The sequence below is a fragment of the Bombina bombina genome, chromosome 6, assembly GCF_027579735.1.
Source record: "Bombina bombina isolate aBomBom1 chromosome 6, aBomBom1.pri, whole genome shotgun sequence".
NCBI lineage: Eukaryota > Metazoa > Chordata > Amphibia > Anura > Bombinatoridae > Bombina > Bombina bombina.
Window position 1 is genome coordinate 1,155,204,765 of NC_069504.1, and position 21,257 is coordinate 1,155,226,021.

The 21,257-nt window shown below is 43.6% G+C and overlaps 1 protein-coding gene across 1 annotated transcript in view; it reads left to right on the plus strand.

Moving 5' to 3' along the window:
• The window catches only part of RERG (RAS like estrogen regulated growth inhibitor), a 113,815-nt gene that overhangs the window by 53,973 nt on the left and 38,585 nt on the right, over positions 1-21,257 (plus strand). The gene's annotated exons all lie outside the window — the stretch shown is intronic.

The window sequence follows — 21,257 nt, forward strand, 5'->3', positions numbered from 1 at the left end:
GTGCAAATTAAGTTTTATCCTAAATAAAATCAGAAATTTACCAACGATAAATTCAGCCCGTTATTTTTTTTAATATTACTTCCTGATCACGTTTTTCTTTTGGCCAACTGAAATTCTGGCCGTTAGGCGGCCGTGAAGCAACGTCATCCACCTATTGATGGATCTGCGCATGCGGGAAATCGAGAATCACTTGTGTTATGGTTTTTTGTTTGCTTTTCCGGCCGAATTATGTATGGAGCACGCTCCCGTTTGGCGCATGCAAATTGGATTGCTTAGGCAAGAAACATGAGATGTTATCTGCTTTCAAGGACGGCTCCAAAACTTCTAAAAAGCTGTTCCCAAATAACATAGTACTGAATGAATACATTATTGTTATTCATTGACTACTATGTTTCTAGCGCATTGGAGACCGGTATTGCGGCGAAGTGCATGCGCTGTAGACTCAAGAGGATCTTCGTGACCGTGCATTAGAGATACGTATAGAGTGGGTGGGACCGCTCCATACGTCACATAACAGAAATATAGGAAGTAAAGGATGGGTGGAGTTTGCCCTGTAATGGTAGGAAAACCCATAATTAATAAAAATATAATTTTTTCAACAAATGCAAAAAAAAAAATTAGCGATCATAGTAAACTTATTATATTATGGAAAGAGAAGAACAGAAGTGCCACATGGCCCAATATCGTAGGGTAATAGGAGTCAGGGGAAAAAAGGTGATGGTTTCACTCACATGTGGTAATACACCCCTAATGGTGTGGAAGGAGCAGTCTGGGATCAAATGAAAGTCACCCAGAAGACTGGCCTCCAAGCAAGGTGTAATGACCTGTAGGGGGTAGTATAAAGCACAAGAGAAATGACAGTCACCCAGAAGACTGGCCTCCAAGCAAGGTGTAATGACCTGTAGGGGGAAGTATAAAGCACAAGAGAAATGACAGTCACCCAGAAGACTGGCCTCTAAGCAAGGTGTAATGACCTCTAGGGGGTAGTATAAAGCACAAGAGAAATGACAGTCACCCAGAAGACTGGCCTCTAAGCAAGGTGTAATGACCTGTAGGGGGTAGTATAAAGCACAAGAGAAATGACAGTCACCAAGAAGACTGGCCTCTAAGCAAGGTGTAATGACCTGTAGGGGGTAGTATAAAGCACAAGAGAAATGACAGTCACCAAGAAGACTGGCCTCTGAGCAAGGTGTAATGACCTGTAGGGTGTAGTATAAATCACAAGATAAATGACAGTCAGCCAGAAGACTGGCCTCCAAGCAAGGTGTAATGACCTGTAGGGTGTAGTATAAATCACAAGATAAATGACAGTCAGCCAGAAGACTGGCCTCCAAGCAAGGTGTAATGACCTGTAGGGGGAAGTATAAAGCACAAGAGAAATGACAGTCACCCAGAAGACTGGCCTCCAAGCAAGGTGTAATGACCTGTAGGGGGTAGTATAAAGCACAAGAGAAATGACAGTCAGCAAGAAGACTGACCTCTAAGCAAGGTGTAATGACCTGTAGGGGGTAGTTTAAAGCACAAGAGAAATGACAGTCACCCAGAAGACTGGCCTCCAAGCAAGGTGTAATGACCTGTAGGGGGTAGTATAAAGCACAAGAGAAATGACAGTCACCAAGAAGACTGACCTCTAAGCAAGGTGTAATGACCTGTAGGGGGTAGTATAAAGCACAAGAGAAATGACAGTCACCCAGAAGACTGGCCTCCAAGCAAGGTGTAATGACCTGTAGGGGGTAGTATAAAGCACAAGAGAAATGACAGTCACCAAGAAGACTGACCTCTAAGCAAGGTGTAATGACCTGTAGGGGGTAGTATAAAGCACAAGAGAAATGACAGTCACCCAGAAGACTGGCCTCCAAGCAAGGTGTAATGACCTGTAGGGGGTAGTATAAAGCACAAGAGAAATGACAGTCACCAAGAAGACTGACCTCTAAGCAAGGTGTAATGACCTGTAGGGGGTAGTATAAATCACAAGATAAATGACAGTCATCCAGAAGACTGGCCTCCAAGCAAGGTGTAATGACCTGTAGGGTGTAGTATAAATCACAAGATAAATGACAGTCATCCAGAAGACTGGCCTCCAAGCAAGGTGTAATGACCTGTAGGGGGTAGTATAAAGCACAAGAGAAATGACAGTCACCCAGAACATTGGCCTCCGAGCAAGGTGTAATGACCTGTAGGGGGTAGTATAAAGCACAAGAGAAATGACAGTCACCCAGAACACTGGCCTCCGAGCAAGGTGTAATGACCTGTAGGGGGTAGTATAAAGCACAAGAGAAATGACAGTCACCCAGAACATTGGCCTCCGAGCAAGGTGTAATGACCTGTAGGGGGTAGTATAAAGCACAAGAGAAATGACAGTCACCCAGAACACTGGCCTCCGAGCAAGGTGTAATGACCTGTAGGGGGTAATATAAAGCACAAGAGAAATGACAGTCACCCAGAAGACTGGCCTCCGAGTAAGGTGTAATGACCTGTACAGGGTAGTATAAAGCACAAGAGAAATGACAGTCATCCAGAAGACTGGCCTCTGAGCAAGGTGTAATGACCTGTAGGGTGTAGTATAAATCACAAGAGAAATGACAGTCACCCAGAACACTGGCCTCCGAGCAAGGTGTAATGACCTGTAGGGGGTAGTATAAAGCACAAGAGAAATGACAGTCACCCAGAACATTGGCCTCCGAGCAAGGTGTAATGACCTGTAGGGGGTAGTATAAAGCACAAGAGAAATGACAGTCACCCAGAACACTGGCCTCCGAGCAAGGTGTAATGACCCGTAGGGGGTAGTATAAAGCACAAGAGAAATGACAGTCACCCAGAACACTGGCCTCTGAGCAAGGTGTAATGACCTGTAGGGGGTAGTATAAAGCACAAGAGAAATGACAGTCACCCAGAAGACTGGCCTCCGAGTAAGGTGTAATGACCTGTAGGGGGTAGTATAAAGCACAAGAGAAATGACAGTCACCCAGAACATTGGCCTCCGAGCAAGGTGTAATGACCTGTAGGGGGTAGTATAAAGCACAAGAGAAATGACAGTCACCCAGAAGACTGGCCTCCGAGTAAGGTGTAATGACCTGTAGGGGGTAGTATAAAGCACAAGAGAAATGACAGTCACCCAGAAGACTGGCCTCCAAGCAAGGTGTAATGACCTGTAGGGGGAAGTATAAAGCACAAGAGAAATGACAGTCACCAAGAAGACTGGCCCCTGAGCAAGGTGTAATGACCTGTAGGGGGTAGTATAAAGCACAAAAGGGTGCCTATATTGCCTAGTACTGTTGGAAACACAATATATGGTATAAGTGTATTGTATTCACTCACATTTGGTGGAGCACCAGTCTTGGTGCTGCAGTGGCAAGCTGGGATCAATATAGTCACCCAGTAGACTTAAAACTCCAGCAGATCAGGAACTCTCGGTGGTCCAAAAAATCATATTTGTGGGGTAAAAAATAATTAAAAGACAGGCAGCAAGTGGTAAGTAATAACTTATTTTAATAAAAAGGTAAAAATTAGCAACGCGTTTCTCAGCCAGACAGTGGCTGTTTCATCAGGCTTAATAAAACATGCATAAAACACTTGCTATATATCCCAAACAAACAAATCTAATTAATTTAGGAAATGAGAAACACCTGAGGGGTGTGTGGCTTAGAGTACATGCTGTGTAGGGTTAGAGCTATTCACAAACATTACAATTGACCAATACATAAATATAAAGTCATCATCATATATTAAAACATAAATGTGTAAACACAATATTATTAGAATGGATACATAAATGAGACAAGTTCATAATTGACAACATGTATATATACATATATAAAACTAATAAAAGTCTAGATCTTAGATAATATATTCATTCTAGGCCTGTAATGTGCGACAAGCACATATTATGAATGCTAGATTCAGCTATAGAGTTCATGGTAACCCAGTGATGGAATCGTGGGAGATATTCTGACACAATTATTCAATTTTAGTATTATTATTGGTACCCTTTTTTATCTTGTATATTTCTCACCATTTGGGTTTAAATCATAACTTTATTCTATCACAATTGTAACCACAATTTATCTTTACTCTATCTTTCAAGGGCGCCCCCTATCTGTTCTTTGCATTATTATATTGTAATCACTGATAAATTCTAGGGGTATTAACTTCACTTTAAGTGAGCCAAAAACAAATCAGCTGTGTGTATTATTTAAATTAATGTTCCGTCTGCTTAAATGACCCTGTAGATCAAAACGCACCCCCAAAAAACAACCTGTGAGGCAAATATTACAGTTTATCTAGTGGACTAAGGTAGTATTCAAAAAGGAAACCATTTTGTAATTTTAAGTAAAAAAAAAACTTCTAAGAAAAACGTTTTTGAGTTTATACTTTTATAACATGTAAGGGAAGAAATAAATGTTCATAAAGATAAAGCCAGGGTGAAACTCTGAGTGAGTCTTTGTCCATCTGTTCCTCTGAGATAGCATTATCTCCCTATTTGCAGTATGTCCCTTAGACCAATCCAGAAACGCCCATTGTCCAAACCCATAATCACACCCACTATCCACTAGTGAGTGCCCAACCCCACCAACAAAACAGTGATGGCCTCCATCCCTCAACCTCCAATGTCCCTTAAACCTAGCCACAAATGTTCGGAGGGTTCAGAGGTACTATATGTAACGCATGTCTAGCTCCTGAACGTCACAAACACTGGAGGACTGGAGCATTCAGGGGAAATAAAGTCTGAGATTTGTCATGATATTATTATTATTATCATTTATTTGTAAAGCACCGCCAAATTCCGTAGCGCTGGGTACAATGATAGGGCTATACAATGACAAAGATTTGTGATAAAATACAAAACATAGCAAAACTAAACAAATCTAATACAGAAGGAAGAGGGCCCTGCTCCGGAGAGCTCACAGTCTATAGGTTAAGGGTGCAGAGACATAAAGTTGGGGTAAAGTTGTTACATCAGTTGTATTTGCAGCAGTGAGTCAGGCAGTTCATGTATTAAGTTTGTTTCGGATGAGGGATAGAGGAGAGATGGTAAGCCTCTCTGAATAGGTGAGTTTTCAAGGAGCGTCTGAAGCTATATAAGGTTGGAGACAGTCTTATGGATCGGGGTAGAGAGTTCAAGAGGACAGGAGCAGCACATGTGAAGTCTTGGAGGCGGGAGAGGGATGTAGAGATAACATGAGTGTAGAGAAGTAGGTCAGAGGTTGATCGAAGAGGACAGGATGGGGAATATTTCACGATGAGAGAGGAAATATAGTTGGGAGTTAGACTGTTGAGTGCTTTGTAGGTTAGGGCTAATACTTTAAATTATATTCTGGAGTGTATGGGGAGCCAGTGTAGAGACTGGCAGAGCGGAGCAGCTGATGTAGATCTGCGACTTAGGTGGATGAGTCTAGCAGAAGCATTCATAATAGATTGGAGGGAGGAGAGGAAGTGTTTTGGAAGGCCATTTAGGAGTAGATTGCAATAATCAATGAGTGACAAAATGAGGAAATGAATAAGTATTTTTGTAGTTTTTTGAGTAAGGAAGGGACAAATTCTGGAAATGTTGCCTAGGTGTGAATGGCAGGATTTGGTAAGCGCTTGTATATGTGGGTTGAATGTGAGTTCTGAGTCTAGTGTGACCCCAAGACAGCGGACCTGGCGTGAGGTGTTGAGAATAGTCTCTCCAACCATCAGAGAAATGTCAGGTGTTGGATGTCTCAAAGAGGGGGGGATAAGAAGCAGCTCAGTTTTGGACAGATTGAGTTGGAGGTAGTGTAAAAACATCCAAGAGGAAATTGCAGAGAGGCAGTCAGAAATCTGGTTGAGTAAAGAGGGAGAGATATCGGGAGAGGAAAGATAGATTTGGGTATCATCAGCATACAAGTGGTACTGGAATCCAAAGGAGGCTATAAGTTTTCCAAGGCAGGATGTATAGAGAGAGAAAAGCAAGGGGCCCAAGACAGAGCCTTGCAGTACTCCAACTGAGAGAGGCATAGGATCACAAGGTATGTTGTTAAAGGAAACTGAATTGACAGATATGATGCAAACCAGGAGAGGGCTGTGTTTTGGATGCCAAATTAATGTAGTATTATTAGGAGGAGAGGATGGTAAACTGTGTCAAAAGCTGCGGACAGGTCAAGAAGAATTAGTAAGGAGTAATGGCCTTTTGCTTTAGCTGATAACAGGTCATTTGCTACTTTAGCAAGAGCAGTTTCTGTTGAGTGTTTAGGGCGGGAACCAGATTGTAGTGGATCAAGTAAGGAGTTAGTTGTGAGAAATTGAGTTAGCCGATTATAGACTAGTTGTTCCAATAATTTTGAAGCAAAGGGAAGTAAGGAGACCGGTCGATAGTTAGAAGGGGTGGAGGGGTCAAGCGAGGGATGATTGACGCATGCTTGAATATGTCAGGAAATGTGCCAGCGGTGAGAGATTGGTTAAAGAGATGAGTTAGGGTAGGGGTTAGTGAAGCAGAGAGAGAGGGAATAAGTCGTGAAGGAATAGGGTCAAGTGGGCAGGTTGTGAGATGAGCCAAGGATAGGAGTGCAGAGACTTCTTCCTCTGTTACAGGAGGGAAGTAGCATAGATTTTTGTTAATAGAAGGGGTGGGTAGGATAGCTGGGTTTAAGGGGTGTGAGGTGCAGATCTCTTTTCTAATGGTGTCAATTTTATTTTTGAAGTTATCAGCAATAATTTGAGCAGTGAGGTTGGTAGTGGGTGGGGGGGCAGGCGGAAGTAGAAGGGAACTAAAGGTTGAGAACAGCATTCTGGGGTTGGATGCGTGAGATGACACAAGGGAGGAGAAATAAACTTGTTTGGCCAATTTATAATGCTGGAAATCAGCACAGGTGCGTGATTTCCTCCACTGCCATTCAGCAGCCCGTGAGCATCGCTAAATATATCTGGTCCGTTTAGTGTGCCACGGTTGCCGTCGTGTGATTGATGTACGTCGAAGAGTGGAGGGTGCAGATTTGTCAAGTGTTGATTTTAGTGCCTTATTATACTGTAGAGTCACGAGGTTTGGATAAGAGAGGAATGAAATGTCAGAGAGCAGAGGACTCCGTTGAGTGGAAAAGTCTGTGAGATCCAAGTCATTTAAATTCCTGTAAGGTAGCAGTTTTTTGGGGGCTTGCAAAGATGTAGCAGGTAGAGTAAGAGAGAAAGTTAGTAGATGGTGGTCAGAGAGAGGAAAGGGGAGGTTAAGGGAGTTGGAAACAGCACAGAGATTTGTGAAGACCAGGTCTATGGAGTTGCCTTCACAGTGTTTTGGAGATGTTGTCCATTGGGACAGGCGAAAAGAGATGGTAAGGGATAGAAGCTTAGAGGCAGCAGGCCTCTATTCATTGTGGTCAAGCTTTAAGTGGAGCGACGGCAGAAACTGGAGATAACCATATATGAATATTATTAAAGCTGGAACAATTATTTATCCTACTTACAGATATAATATAATTTCACATAAAAATATATACATGTAGATTAGTAAATAAACTTTAAATTTATGTTTCAAAGCAGCAATTTTCTTAATCAGTTTTTTTCTGACAAGCTAACTGTAGCGTGCAAGCAATAAGGGGAATTTCTAAGCTTTTTTGCATATGACGGAAATGGTGTGCATATTACCAGTTGAAAGTAAACGAGTTTGCTTGAAAGCAATTGTATTTAACATACGTAGGATTAGCGCGATATCAGAGCTCTGGTTAACTGTTACGAAAGACAAAAAAGTTGCACAAAACACATCAAAAATACATTTAACAGTACAGTTACAGTCAAATTAAAACTGAAAAAAATATTTTTTAAATAAGGGCTCAAATATATGAATGAGGTCACTGTTAGAAAAAAGGCAGGCAAATGCTTTAACATAGAGATAGATACATATACATGTCTAAATATGTATATTTATGTAAATATACATAAATGTTTATGTGTGTGTATATATATATATATATATATATATAACACATAGAAAAACCCAGCACTCACCAGCTAGCTCACAGCTAAGATAAAATCACAACTGGAAAGGTTAGTCACCGCATCTGGCCAAATGGGAAAGCTCAGGCACCACGTCAAGGTCCTTTCCATCGCCTGAGTCCCTAACACAGCCACACCATCATGCGAGCTTACAAAGCCAAACAGACTGAGAACAAAGAAGGGGTGCACAGGTGGCTGTAATCACCCAGAGAAAATACAAAACATGGAAGGGAACTGCACTCCAAGACCGGACCAGGTACACATCATGTGACTCAGCAGCATCCAGCCCTGGGTGCTAAATAGCACTCCAAAAAAGCTGTGATGTCACCGCTGGTATTTAGAGTTCACAGAAGGGCTGCGTTAGGCTCCAAAAATGGAGCGTAGAGCATAATTTACCGCCACTGCAACTCTAAATACCAGCGGTGCTTACGGACGCGGCCAGCTTAAAAAACGTGCTCGTGCACGATTCCACCATAGGAAACAATGGGGCATTTTGAGCTGAAAAAAAACCTAACACCTGCAAAAAAGCAGCGTTCAGCTCCTAACGCGGCCCCATTGTTTCCTATGGGGAAACACTTCCTAAGTCTGCACCTAACACCCTAACATGTACCCCGAGTCTAAACACCCCTAACCTTACACTTATTAACCCCTAATCTGCCGCCCCCGCTATCACTGACACCTGCATTACACTTTTAACCCCTAATCTGCCGCTCCGTACACCGCCGCAACCTACATTATATCTATGTACCCCTAATCTGCTGCCCCTAACACCGCCGACCCCTATATTATATTTATTAACCCCTAATCTGCCGCCCCCAACGTCGCCTCCACCTACCTACAATTATTAACCCCTAATCTGCCGATCGGACCTCGACGCTACTCTAATAAATGTATTAACCCCCAAAGCTAAGTCTAACCCTAACCCTAACACCCCCCTAAGTTAAATATAATTTAAATCTAACGAAATAAATTAACTCTTATTAAATAAATTATTCCTATTTAAAGCTAAATACTTACCTGTAAAATAAACCCTAATATAGCTACAATATAAATTATAATTATATTGTAGCTATTTTAGGATTAATATTTATTTTACAGGCAACTTTGTATTTATTTTAACCAGGTACAATAGCTATTAAATAGTTAATAACTATTTAATAGTTACCTAGTTAAAATAATTACAAAATTACCTGTAAAATAAATCCTAACCTAAGTTACAATTAAACCTAACACTACACTATCAATAAATTAATTAAATACAATACCTACAAATAAATACAATTAAATAAACTAACTAAAGTACAAAAAATAAAAAAGAACTAAGTTACAAAAAATAAAAAAATATTTACAAACATATTAAAAATATTACAACAATTTTAAACTAATTACACCTACTCTAAGCCCCCTAATAAAATAACAAAGCCCCCCAAAATAAAAAAATGCCCTACCCTATTCTAAAATAAAATTAGAAAAGCTCTTTTACCTTACCAGCCCTTAAAAGGGCCTTTTGCGGGGCATGCCCCAAAGAAAACAGCTTTTTTGCCTGGAAAAAAAACATACAATACCCCCCCCAACATTACAACCCACCACCCACATACCCCTAATCTAACCCAAACCCCCCTTAAATAAACCTAACACTAAGCCCCTGAAGATCTTCCTACCTTATCTTCACCACACCGGGTATCACCGATTGGTCCAGGCTCCGATGTCTTGATCCAAGCCCAAGCCGGGGGCTGAAGACGTCCATCCTCCGGCTGAAGTCTTGATCCAAGCGGCGGCTGAAGAAGTCCATCTTCGGGCAGAAGTCTTCATCCTATCCGGGCAGAAGAGGACATCCGGACCGGCAAACATCTTCAGCCAAGCGGCATCTTCTATGTTCTTCCATCCGATGACGAGCGGCTCCATCTTCAAGACCTCCAGCGTGGATCCATCCTCTTCTTCCGACGACTAGACGACGAATGAAGGTTCCTTTAAGGGACGTCATCCAAGATGGCGTCCCTCGAATTCCGATTGGCTGATAGGATTCTATCAGCCAATCGGAATTAAGGTAGGAAAATTCTGATTGGCTGATGGAATCAAACAATCAGATTCAAGTTCAAGTTAGAGTAGGGGTATGTGGGTGGTGGGTTGTAATGTGGGGGGGTATTGTATTTTTAGTTTCAGGTAAAAGAGCTGATTACTTTGGGGCAATGCCCCGCAAAAAGCCCTTTTAAGGGCTGGTAAAAGAGCTGATTACTTTTGTAATTTAGGATAGGGTAGGGCATTTTTTTATTTTGGGGGGATTCTTTATTTTATTAGGGGGCTTAGATTAGGTGTAATTAGTTTAAACTTCTTGTAATTTTTTTTATTTTTTTTGTAATTTAGTGTTTTTTTTTTTTTTGTATTATAGATGAGTTTATTTAATTGTATTTTAGTTTAGCTAATTGTAGTTTATTTATTTAATTAATTTAATGATAGTGTAGTGTTAGGTGTATTTGTAACTTAGGTTAAGATTTATTTTACAGGTCATTTTGTATTTATTTTAACTAGGTAGCTATTAAATAGTTATTAACTATTTATTTAATAGCTACTGTACCTAGTTAAAATAAATACAAAGTTGCCTGTAAAATAAATAAATAAATACAAGTTAGCTACAATGTAACTATTAGTTATATTGTAGCTAGCTTAGGGTTTATTTTATAGGTATTTAGTTTTAAATAGGAATAATTTATTTAATTTTAAGAATATTATTTTGTTTAATTAAAATGATATTTAAGTTACGGGGGTGTTAGGGTTAGGGTTAGAGTTAGGTTTAGGGGTTAATTAATTTATTATAGTAGCGGCGGCATTGCGGGTGGGAGATTAGGGGTTAATAAGTGTAAGGTTAGGGGTGTTTAGATTCGGGGTTCATGTTAGGGTGTTAGGTGGAGATTTAGAAAGTGTTTCCCCATAGAAAACAATGGGGCTGCGTTAGGAGCTGAACGCTGCTTTTTTGCAGGTGTTAGGTTTTTTTTAGCCCAAACTACCCCATAGTTTCCTATGGGGATATCGTGCACGAGCAGGTTTTGCCAGCTTACCGCTACCGTAAGCAACGCTGGTATTGAGGATTGAAGTGGAGCTAAATTATGCTCAATGCTCCCTTTTCTGAGCCTAAAGCAGCAACTCAGACAACTCTCAATACCAGCGTTGTTTAAAGGGTGCGCTGGGAAAAAAAGCAGCGTTAGCTACGCGGGTCTTTACCGACAAAACTCTAAGTCTAGGCGTAAATTTGTATTGGCTGCAGGACTTCACGCTCTACCAGCTAAGCTCCCCGATTCAGTAAGCGTCATACACTGAAAACTGAGTAATCTGATTTGTATTGGCTGCAGGACTTCACGCTCTACCAGCTAAGCTCCCCATTTCAGTAAGCATCATACACTGAAAACTGAGTAATCTGATTTGTATTGGCTGCAGGACTTCACGCTCTAACCAGCTAAGCTCCCCATTTCAGTAAGCGTCATACACTGAAAACTGAGTAATCTGATTTGTATTGGCTGCAGGATCTCACGCTCTACCAGCTAAGCTCCCCATTTCAGTAAGCATCATACACGGAAAACTGAGTAATCTGATTTGTATTGGCTGCAGGACTTCACGCTCTCCCCAGCTAAGCTCCCCATTTCAGTAAGCGTCATACACTGAAAACTGAGTAATCTGATTTGTATTGGCTGCAGGATCTCACGCTCTACCAGCTAAGCTCCCCATTTCAGTAAGCATCATACACTGAAAACTGAGTAATCTGATTTGTATTGGCTGCAGGATCTCACACTCTCCCCAGCTAAGCTCCCCATTTCAGTAAGCATCATACACTGAAAACTGAGTAATCTGATTTGTATTGGCTGCAGGACTTCACGCTCTCCCCAGCTAAGCTCCCCATTTCAGTAAGCATCATACACGGAAAACTGAGTAATCTGATTTGTATTGGCTGCAGGACTTCACGCTCTACCAGCTAAGCTCCCCATTTCAGTAAGCGTCATACACTGAAAACTGAGTAATCTGATTTGTATTGGCTGCAGGACTTCACGCTCTACCAGCTAAGCTCCCCATTTCAGTAAGCGTCATACACTGAAAACTGAGTAATCTGATTTGTATTGGCTGCAGGACTTCACGCTCTACCAGCTAAGCTCCCCATTTCAGTAAGCATCATACACTGAAAACTGAGTAATCTGATTTGTATTGGCTGCAGGACTTCACGCTCTACCAGCTAAGCTCCCCATTTCAGTAAGCATCATACACTGAAAACTGAGTAATCTGATTTGTATTGGCTGCAGGACTTCACGCTCTACCAGCTAAGCTCCCCATTTCAGTAAGCATCATACACTGAAAACTGAGTAATCTGATTTGTATTGGCTGCAGGACTTCACGCTCTACCAGCTAAGCTCCCCATTTCAGTAAGCGTCATACACTGAAAACTGAGTAATCTGATTTGTATTGGCTGCAGGACTTCACGCTCTACCAGCTAAGCTCCCCATTTCAGTAAGCGTCATACACTGAAAACTGAGTAATCTGATTTGTATTGGCTGCAGTACTTCACGCTCTACCAGCTAAGCTCCCATTTCAGTAAGCATCATACACTGAAAACTGAGTAATCTGATTTGTATTGGCTGCAGGACTTCACGCTCTACCAGCTAAGCTCCCCATTTCAGTAAGCATCATACACTGAAAACTGAGTAATCTGATTTGTATTGGCTGCAGGACTTTACGCTCTACCAGCTAAGCTCCCCTTTCCAGTAAGCATCATACACTGAAAACTGAGTAATCTGATTTGTATTGGCTGCAGGACTTCACGCTCTACCAGCTAAGCTCCCATTTCAGTAAGCATCATACACTGAAAACTGAGTAATCTGATTTGTATTGGCTGCAGGACTTCACGCTCTACCAGCTAAGCTCCCCATTTCAGTAAGCATCATACACTGAAAACTGAGTAATCTGATTTGTATTGGCTGCAGGACTTCACGCTCTACCAGCTAAGCTCCCCATTTCAGTAAGCGTCATACACTGAAAACTGAGTAATCTGATTTGTATTGGCTGCAGGACTTTACGCTCTACCAGCTAAGCTCCCCATTTCAGTAAGCATCATACACTGAAAACTGAGTAATCTGATTTGTATTGGCTGCAGGACTTCACGCTCTACCAGCTAAGCTCCCCATTTCAGTAAGCATCATACACTGAAAACCGAGTAATCTGATTTGTAATGGCTGCAGGACTTCACGCTCTCCTTAGCTAAACTCCGTATTTCAGAAATTCAGATATGTGAGTAAGTAGAGCGCTGGATAAAAAAAAAAATTCCAAACCTCTCACTGTGAGAAAGATCCTTCAATCTGTTCTAAGGGTTAAGTGGTGTTTGTGTGATAAAGTGAGGGCGCTAACGATAGCTAAAGGAAATCAATCTGTTCTAAGGGTTAATTGGTGTTTGTGTGATAAAGTGAGGGCGCTAACGATAGCTAAAGGAAATAAGTGTAGAAGTCTGTTTATGTAAATTTCAAAGAGAGAATAATGCAATAAACAAATCAAAAGTTGTGAATATCACTTGATTCCAATTATAAGTGTGAGATCTTAAAAAATAAACATTTTATTTTAGTGTGATGTGGATATTAATTACAGATATTTCTGTTTGTTTTCTAAATGGTATGTCTATACATAAATAAAGATGTGCCCTAATTTAGCTATCCATGATTAGAAAATCTTTTTTTAGTAAATAATATATTTGTTAATGTAAAGTGCAGTGTGCAAAACAAAATGTTAAATATATTGGTAAAATTACCTTCAAAACACCTATTATGTGCAGTTTATAAAGTGCAATAATCAAAAGGAGTATTTATATACTCCTAAATCGACCTTCAGAACATCTATGAAACAAAGCCCAAATTACAATAAAGTTTATTTTATTTAAAATACAGCAAAGATAAAAATAAAATATTCAAATAGTAGTTAAAATCTAATGGGACGTCTGCCAGTTAAAACAATTTTTCATGCCTTATAGATTCATCCATATATAAACTATTTTCTGTACATTAACTTTGCAGATGTAACGGTGCTATAAAACACAAAAGAGGTATATCTTAGAAATCCTTGTGTTGAGATTATAAGCTGCTTCCACCTTAAACACGTTTAGAATAAAGAGAAACACTTTTTTGATACTTTGTAACACACCGCTCTTTAGTGTGATATACGTGGTGTTATTTCGACTTATGAACACATTACATTGAGAACCGAACTTTTAAAAAACGGAAAGAGACTATGCTGAAAATGTGTTCATAAGTCGAAATAACACCACGTATGTCACACTAAAGAGCGGTGTGTTACAAAGTATCAAAAAAGTGTTTCTCTTTATCCAGAGGTAAACCACTAGGATGGTCAGGCAGGCAGGGTTTGGCAACAGTAAGGCAGTACAGAGCAATAGGGGATAAACAAGCAGAGTAGTCAGACAGGCAGAGTTCAGCAGCAGTAAATCAATCCAGCAGTTAAGGGGTAAACAGGCAGAGTGGTCAGACAGGCAGAGTTCAACAGCAGTAAATCAATCCAGCAGTTAAGGGATAAACAAGCAGAGTGGTCAGACAGGCAGAGTTCAACAGCAGTAAATCAATCCAGCAGTTAAGGGGTAAACAGGCAGAGTGGTCAGACAGGCAGAGTTCAGCAGCAGTAAATCAATCCAGCAGTTAAGGGGTAAACAGGCAGAGTGGTCAGACAAGCAGAGTTCAGCAGCAGTAAATCAATCCAGCAGTTAAGGGGTGTAGCAGAGAGGCAATAGGATCTGTAATATATTTTGGGTAGGCAGAGACAAGCAAGTAACTACTCTTGGTAATTGTAGCATAGAGGCAGTAGGATCTGTAATATCTTTTGGGTAAGCAGAGACAAGCAAGTAACTACTCTTGGTAATTGTAATAATAACCCCTTTCCACCAAGAACTAGACGACACATAGCTTGGGAGTCAACAACAACTATTTCTTCAACAGAACAAAAATAACAAACACTTTTTAAAAAACAGTCTCCTATACAAGGGGTTTCCCAACTGAAACAGCAGGGAGTTTAAACAGTAACATACAGTTTAACATACATTTTAACCATTAGCCTAAATAACAATTCCTGCATAGTTCATAAGTGGCGAGTTTTGCCACAATGCTCCCCATAACCAAGCCGGCATACCCGGCTGTGATCTGTGAGCAGGGAAAATTGTTGTCCATATAGATATGGCTGAAGTTTCTTGAGGGCCCACACCATGGCCAGGCATTCCTTTTCGATGGCGGCGTAGCTAACTTCTCGGGGTAACAGTTTCCTGCTTAGGTAGGCCACAGGATGCTCGCTGCCATCAGCCCCAACTTGGCTCAGCACAGCTCCCAATCCAAACATAGAAGCGTCTGTATGGACGAGAAAGCGTTTAGTTGGATCCGGGGCAGCAAGGATAGGGGCATTTACGAGAGCGTTTTTCAGTTCTTGGAATGCTTGTTCACACTCTGGGCTCCAGGTAACAATCTTAGGAAGGATTTTACGGGTGAGGTCAGTGAGGGGTTTGGCTAGGGTACTATAATTAGGTACAAACTTCCTATAATAGCCTGCAGTACCTAGAAAGGCTAGCACTTGGGTCTTGGTACGGGGAGTGGGCCACTTGGCAATGGCCTCTACCTTGGCCGGTTCGGGCTTTTACTGCCTGCTACCTACTCGGTGCCCTAGGTACTGGACCTCCGCCATCCCTATATGACATTTGCTAGGCTTAAGGGTTAATCCTGCCTCCCTAATGCGATCTATGATCGCACCTATATGGTTCAAATGCTCGTCCCAGGAGCTGCTAAATATAGCTATGTCATCTAAATAGGCGCATGCGTACTCGTGGGACCCATCCAGTAGCCGATCTACCATTCGCTGGAAAGTAGCCGGAGCGTTCTTCATCCCGAATGGCATGACCTTGAATTGGTACAGGCCAAACGGGGTGACGAACGCTGATTTGGGGATGGCATCCTCGGCTAGTGGGATCTGCCAGTACCCCTTACACAGATCTATGGTGGTGAGGTACTGGCCTTGAGCCATTTTATCTAGGAGCTCATCTATTAGGGCCATAGGGTAGGCGTCAGAGATGGTTTTATCATTAAGTTTCCGGTAGTCTACGCAGAAGCAGGTCGTGCCGTCCCACTTCGGCACTAGAACTACCGGCGAGGCCCAGGGGCTGTCCGAGTGCTCAATCACTCCTAACTGTAGCATCTCGTCAATCTCCTTCCGCATATGTTCTCTCACTGATTCTGGTATGCGGTAAGGAGGTTGACGCATGGGGAGGTGACCTGGGGTTTCTACCCTATGGGTGGCCAGTCGAGTATATTCAGGCACGTTGGAGAAGTGTCTCTCTTCTCCTGCAGTATCTCTGCTATTTGAGCTCGTTCCCGAGGACTTAACCGCTCACCCAATTGTACCTCTCCCAGACCTTCGTTCCGGTTCTTCAATCCTAGGAGGTCGGGAAGAGGTAAACTGTCTGTGTCGTCCGCGGCAGGGGCGCAAATAGCATTCGCCTCCTCTGCGCGTTCATGGTACGGCTTCAACATATTTACATGGAGGATGCGTCTACCGCCTGCTCCAGTACATGGGCCGATCACATAGGTGGTATCACAGATTTGTTCCACTACCTTGTATGGGCCCTGCCAGGAGGCCTGCAGTTTATCATTTTTGACCGGTTTTAAGATTAGCACCTTCTGCCCAGTCTGAAAACTGCGGTCCCTGGCGCCCCTATCATACCAACGGCGCTGACGGGTTTGAGCCGCCTGAAGGTTGGAGCGTACGGTGAGTCAGGGCCTCCAGGCGCTCCCTAAACTCCAGCACGTATGGTACGATAGGAGTACCGTCACTAGTGACTTCACCCTCCCAATGCTCTCGTATTAAGTCTAGGGGACCCCGTACCCTCCTTCCGAATAATAATTCAAAGGGAGAGAACCCCGTGGACTGCTGAGGTACCTCCCGGTAGGCGAAAAGCAAATGGGGTAGAAACCGCTCCCAGTTCTTCTGGGTATCCATGAACGTGCGGAGCATCTGTTTTAGTGTTCCATTAAACCGTTCACAGAGTCCATTAGACTGGGGGTGATAAGCGGAATTTACAATGGGTTTCACCCCACATGCTCTCCACAACTAGTGGGTAATCTCGGCCGTAAACTGGGTGCCCCAGTCCGAAATAATCTCCCGGGGAAATCCCATGCGGGAGAAGATTCTGATGAGGGCATCCGCCACGGTCTCGGCATGAATATTAGCCAGAGCCACTGCCTCGGGATATCGGGTGGCATAATCCACGACCGTGAGTATATACCTCTTCCCTGAGGGGCTAGGCTTGGCTAGGGGGCCAATGAGGTTCACCGCCACTCGACTAAAAGGCTCCTCTATCATGGGGAGGGAGTGTAGCTTTGCCTTATATCGGTCTCCTCTTTTCCCTACTCGTTGGCAGGTGTCACACGTCTGGCAATACTGCCTAATATCTTTGGTGATCCCTGGCCAAAAGAAATTCTGAGTTAGGCGGTGCTTTGTCCGACTAACTCCTAGGTGGCCTGACAGCGGAATATCGTGGGCAACCCGTAGCAGTTCTCGTCTATACCTCTGAGGTACTATTAACTGCTGAACGGACAGGGGAATAGATCCAGCCACTATCTTCTCTGCATACCTGTACAGTAACCCCTTATCCCAACCATACCTCTCTCCTTCCAACCCCGCCTGATTCTGGTCTACCTTATCCCTATATACTTGCAATGAGGGGTCAGTGGCCACTTCGCTACCAAACTCTAGTGGAGGGGCCCAAGAGACATTAGGGGGGTGATTGCTTACCTGAGCCTCAGAGTGATCAGCCAGTGCGTTGGTGCGGGCCTGTTGTCGGGTAACCACGGGCAGTGCTGCTTGTGGGGAGGTTTGGGGTGCAAACGATGAAGTCAGCTCCCCTAAGTCATTGCCCAAAATAACTTCTGCGGGCAAATTTTGCATAAGGCCCACTTCTACGTTCCCCGACCCTGCTCCCCAATCCAAGTGTACTTTGGCCGTGGGAATCTTGTAAAGGGCTCCCCCGGCCACCCGGACAGCTACACAGTCTCCGGTGAGTTGATTGGTAGAAACTAAATGTTGCCGGAGCAAGGTTATGGTGGCCCCAGAGTCACGCAGCCCTTGGACACGTCGGCCCTCTATATAGACCACCTGGTGGTCTATATAGAGGTCTATATACAGCGGTCTGTACTGGGTTTACCTTGTGTAAGATGCCCAAGGGTTCCTCGTGGAAGACTGCAGGTTGGGTCTGTAGTCGGGGCTCGTTCTGGTAGCAGTGTACAGCTGCCCGGTTGTTTGACAAGTTGTTCTGGTTGTTCCAGGTGGATCAGTTCTTGTTCCTGGGACAGTCTCTCTGAATGTGCCCTTGTTGGTTACAAAGATGGCAACGGATAGTTGATCGAGTCTGGTATCGGGGAGGGGGTGGGTAGATTCCCCCTCCAGGATGGGGTAGTAGAGGTGTGGGAGTTGCAGTGGGTGTTGGGGTGACCCCAATACTGGAGCGTTGCTGTGTTCGTTGAGCTCTCCGAGCGTCTTGGTATTCGTCGGCCAAGGTCGCTGCGGTATGTACCGTGCACGGTGTTCGATCTCTCAGCCAGTTTTGCAATTCAGTGGACACCCCTTGGAAGAATTGCTCCATCAACACGAGTTGTAAAAGGTCTTCCAACTGGGTGACTTGGGCTGCCTGCAACCAGCCTTTAGCGGCCCTGGTTAGCCGATGCGCCCACTCAGTGTGGGTATCTTTCTCCAGCTTCTTCAGGTCTCGGAACTGCTGTCGGTATGCCTCCAGGGTAATAGCATACCTAGTCAGGATGGCCTGTTTTACCTTCTGGTAGTCCCTGCTGTCCTCATCTGGTATGGTGCGGTAGGCTTCAGCAGCCCGCCCGGATAACTTGCCAGCCAGTAGGGGAACTTGGTCAGCGGTACTAATATTATGCAGTTGGCATAATCGCTCAAAGTCCTGTAGGTACCCATTGATATCCTTAGTGTCGGTATGATCCTTGAATGCGTGGTAGGGAATCTTAGCTTTCCCTGTACCAGCACTGGAGTGTACTGGTAGCCCCTCTCCGGGTCTCGGGGTGGTTTGTCGGGTCACCATCAAGTACTCATGTACGTCTGCTGATGTCCGTGTCAGGAGCTCCTCCGAATGGGGTAGCAAAAAAAAAGCCAACCGGGTCCGCATCTCTTTTTGGAATTCAGTTTCGTTGTTCGCCATGGGTACGGACGTACCTGCTACCCGGTCTCCCTCCATGAGCTCTGAAATCAGCCTTGCTTTGGTTTTATTGCTGGCAAGAATTCCTCTCGCCTCCAGTAATTCCTTCAATGCAGTTCTCTTTAGTCTGGTATAATCTGTCCCCATTCACCGTCTGTTCATATACATCACATGTCCTACGACTTGCTGTGTGGTTTGAATCCCGTCGCTTGCCACCAATTGTAGTAGAGAGGCAGCAGGATCTGTAATATATTTTGGGTAGGCAGAGACAAGCAAGTAACTACTCTTGGTAATTGTAGCAGAGAGGCAGCAGGATCTGTAATATCTTTTTGGTAAGCAGAGACAAGCAAATAACTACTCTTGGTAATTGTAGCATAGAGGTAGTAGGATCTGTAATATCTTTTGGGTAAGCAGAGACAAGCAAGTAACTACTCTTGGTAATTGTAATAATAACCCCTTTCCACCAAGAACTAGACGACACATAGCTTGGGAGTCAACAACAACTATTTCTTCAACAGAAGGGGTTTCCCAACTGAAACAGCAGGGAGTTTAAACAGTAACATACAGTTTAACATACATTTTAACCATTAGCCTAAATAACAATTCCTGCATAGTTCATAAGTGGCGAGTTTTGCCACAAGGGGTAAACAGGCAGAGTGGTCAGACAGGCAGAGTTCAGCAGCAGTATATCAATCCAGCAGTTAAGGGGTAAACAGGCAGAGTGGTCAGAAAAGCAGAGTTCAGCAGCAGTATATCAATCCAGCAGTTAAGGGGTAAACAGGCAGAGTGGTCAGACAAGCAGGGGTCAGCAGCAGTATATCAATCCAGCAGTTAAGGGGGTAAACAGGCAGAGTGGTCAGACAGGCAGAGTTCAGCAGCAGTAAATCAATCCAGCATTTAAGGGGTAAACAGGCAGAGTGGTCAGACAGGCAGAGTTCAGCAGCAGTAAATCAATCCAGCAGTTAAGGGGTAAACAGGCAGAGTGGTCAGACAGGCAGAGTTCAGCAGTAGTATATCAATACAGCAGTTTAGGGGTAAACTGGCAGAGTGGTAAGACAGGCAGAGTTCAGCAGCAGTAAATCAATCCAGCAGTTAAGGGGTAAACAGGCAGAGTGGTCAGACAGGCAGAGTTCAGCAGCAGTAAATCAATCCAGCAGTTAAGGGGTAAACAGGTAGAGTGGTCAGACAGGCTGGGTTCAGCAGCAGTAAATCAATCCAGCAGTTTAGGGGTAAACAGGCAGAGTGGTCAGACAGGCAGGGTTCAGCAGCAGTATATCAATCCAGCAGTTAAGGGGTAAACAGGCAGAGTGGTCAAACAAGCAGAGTTCAGCAGCAGTAAATCAATCCAGCAGTTAAGGGGTAAACAGGCAGAGTGGTCAGACAGGCAGAGTTCAGCAGCAGTAAATCAATCCAGCAGTTAAGGGGTAAACAGGCAGAGTGGTCAGGCAGGCAGAGTTCAGCAGCAGTAAATCAATCCAGCAGTTAAGGGGTAAAACAGGCAGAGTGGTCAGACAGGCAGAGTTCAGCAGCAGTAAATCAATCCAGCAGTTAAGGGGTAAACAGGCAGAGTGGTCAGACAGGCAGAGTTCAGCAGCAGTAAATCAATCCAGCAGTTAAGGGGTAAACAGGCAGAGTGGTCAGGCAGACAGAGTTCAGCAGCAGTAAATCAATCCAGCAGTTAAGGGGTAAAACAGGCAGAGTGGTCAGACAGGCAGAGTTCAGCAGCAGTAAATCAATCTAGCAGTTAAGGGGTAAACAGGTAGAGTGGTCAGACAGGCAGGGTTCAGCAGTAGTAAATCAATCCAGCAGTTTAGGGGTAAACAGGCAGAGTGGTCAAACAGGCAGAGTGGTCAGACAGGCAGAGTTCAGCAGCAGTAAATCAATCCAGCAGTTAAGGGGTAAACAGGCAGAGTGGTCAGGCAGGCAGAGTTCAGCAGCAGTATATCAATCCAGCAGTTTAGGGGTAAACAGGCAGAGTGGTCAGACAGTCAGAGTTCAGCAGCAGTAAATCAATCTAGCAGTTAAGGGGTAAACAGGTAGAGTGGTCAGACAGGCAGGGTTCAGCAGTAGTAAATCAATCCAG